We start from the raw sequence: 3098 nt of genomic DNA on the forward strand, positions 1-3098 counted from the left end.
GTCACAATTTGTGTACTGCCTGTTTTCCCCATTTACCTTACCTTCAGTGTAAAACACATTAAAAAATGAGTATGAATTTCCATCTTCTGGGATGTGGAAAACAGCGTGATCTTCAAAGTCCACAGTACTTTGGTCATGATGATATCTTGGTGAGACTGTGTCTCCCTAAGTGTAAGCACAGCAGCTTCAGCTTGTGAGCAGCAGTGGCCATTAAAATGATGGCATGGGCAAATTGATCACAATATTTAGAAAACAGCTTTTGGCTGATCAGTTGCAGCATTTTGATTTTGCTATAATTGTCTTTCTAAGAAGACTTAAAGCAACTGCAGAGTCAAATTACTGCACGGCTGTAGAGCTTGTTGCAGCTGTACTCTCATGTTTTGGTAACTCTTTCAAGGGAATTATGTCTTGGAGATTTCTGTTGTGACATGCTAATGTTTTTTCTGTGGCACCTGTCCATGGCAGGGGGGATTGGAGTAAGTGACATTTGAAGGTCCTTTCCAGCCCAGGCTATTCTGTGGTTCTGTATACCAGCCCTATTATTTGGTAGAAGGTCAATCCAGTTAGTATTCCACTTCCAGGTCTCCTGTGAATTTTGGTAAAAAAGCAAAGCAAATTCACATATTTTGTTACATTCTAGTATGAGCTTGGCATTGGGAAGGGTCACCTGGTGGCAGCAAAACCTGCAGCAATACTGAGGTGTACTCATGATCCAAGCTCTGTTTTGGGATCAAAATAACCTTATACACCTCAGATCCATGAAGCTTCATGACAGGAAAAATGTGCACCTGGAGTTGAGGTTCACAGGATACACTTGATGTTGGCTCTAATTATTTGTAGGAATGTGGTGCAGAATGGCTTAGGGATCAGTAGCAGGACGAAGCCTTGGATTTGGTTAAACATTGGACACTTGTGTATGTCCAGCCTAGGGCAATAGGCCCTTGATTTTATTATACCTCTATGCTAATTAGTGGGAAGAATTAGAGTCCTTAATAGTGGTTGCTAGCAGACAGCTATCTATATCTAGTGACCCTCTAGACACTGTATGAGTTTGTAGTACCAGTGCCTGACCATCCTCACAGCAAAGAATTTCTTACTCATATCAGTCTGGTTATAGATTTTAATTACTAAGTATATAAAAGCTTTGGATGGAAGTAGGCATTCTTAAGACTCTACAAATGAGCATTCATTAACCACTTACTAGCTACCTGAGCAGAAGATGATCTCACCATGGTAGCATGTGGTGGCTTCTTACCATGGGAGCACATTCTGAAAAGCAGTGATGTCCTCTTCCCAGAAGCAACACATGTGGTTTGTGTGCTGTGGGCTGAGCAGAGCCAGTGAAGGGTGGCAGATGGGGAGCCAACAACTTTACCATGTGTTGTCACATGATGCCCAAACCACACCTCCTGTGGTGTGTCGCAGTGAGTGATGGAAGTGTCAGCCACTGGCAGCAGCAAGTTTTCCCTGCTAGCTTCCCCTCTAGCTGCCAGTGCAGTGCACCTCAAACAGCAGTACCATAGCTGCTCCATGCCTGATGTCCATGAACCTACCAACGGGATCAGAGGCATTGTCTTGGTCTCCACAATGCTGAGACTCCATCAGATTGAGATTGAGACCTGTTTAAAGGGGAAATACTCTGAATTCTGCTACTCTGACCTTGCATAATGTGGCTCCCGAAAGGAAAAGAGCCTTTCATAGAAGGTAGTTTTGCTAGATTTATTTCTAAACCCAGTATTTTAGTGGAAAAGGAGAGAAATTTTCAGCTTTTTAACAAGGGATTATTGCAATAGGAAAAGGTGTAATGATTTTAAATTTAAAAAGGGTGAACTTATATTCTGTATTAGGAAACATTCTTGACTGTGAGGTGGTGAGGCACTGAAACAGATTTCCTAGAGAAGTTGTGGATGCCTCATATCTGTAAGTGTTCAAGGCCAGGTCAGACAGGTCTTGGAGGAACCTGGTCTAGTGGAAGATGCTCCTGCTCATGGCAAATATTTGAAACTAAATGTCCTTTCCCATCCAAGCCAGTCTACAAATCTATGATTCTATCTTTTGGTGCTGCTGTATACAAGTCCAGTAGAAAATGCTTGTCATTGTGTTCAGTTGCTGGTTTTGCTGAAATTGGACATCAATTTTTACAACAGTTCCAGCCCCCTTAAAGCCAACAGACATCTCTGGCATGTTAATAGAAGAGCCTGTAGTGACCAAAATCAGGACATGAATGGTAAATGTCATGGCTGAGCACAGGGTGCCCTGAGTGACTGAAGCTTTGGAGGAAAGGAGAAGTGCTCCTTCATGCTCAGCCTGTCCAAGCCAGCTAACAAGATGATGCTGATGTTTGATGTTGATGGCTGTTCTAGGTTGCTGTAGCTACTGCTGGGGGATGTGATGGGAGTCGTGCAGCACAACACAAGCACAGAGAAGATGCACAGATGTTGTCCAACCTCAGTAACTCATGGGAGCAGGAAGGAAAAGGAAGGAATCTCATTTCCCTCCCTGGAGCAATGCATTCCAACATTAAAAGGAAACCTCTGTAGTATCAAGTGAACCTGAATCCTTGAGTGAGGGAGACCCTGCCTCTGCCTCTTGCTTCTCTGGATTTTGAACCATAGGCCAGCACCAGCCTGTGACATGGGTGGGGAGAGGAGACTCAAGTCACAGTTCAAGACAAATAGTTTCTGAGGTTTGTCCCTGAATATGAATAACCACAGGTGTTCCATCCCTTGATACAAAATGGATCAGGAACAGATCCTAAACCCCTTGCTGTTCACACATCCTTTCATTCAGCCACCCAGCAAGCAGGTCTTGGAGGGACACCCTATCCTCTAAAATGTTATGGAGCAAGTCCAGACCTGTCCTATAGCTGAGAAAAAGGTTCCTTGGTGCTGAGACTGTGTACTCTGTTCATCTGTGGTGATGAATCCTGGTCCAGCCACACTACTGCCATCGAAGTGAACCTGATGGACAAGGGCAGCCCGGACACACTGGAGAGATTGCAGTTAGTGCCGGTGTTAGGGGTTGGGATTTTTCTTTCCTTTTCTGTCCTTGTTACTTGTGGAATTTTTTCCCACTGAGCTGCTAAGAAGCACTGATGG

The sequence above is a fragment of the Passer domesticus genome, chromosome Z (genome assembly GCF_036417665.1).
Source record: "Passer domesticus isolate bPasDom1 chromosome Z, bPasDom1.hap1, whole genome shotgun sequence".
In the NCBI taxonomy this organism is placed as follows: domain Eukaryota; kingdom Metazoa; phylum Chordata; class Aves; order Passeriformes; family Passeridae; genus Passer; species Passer domesticus.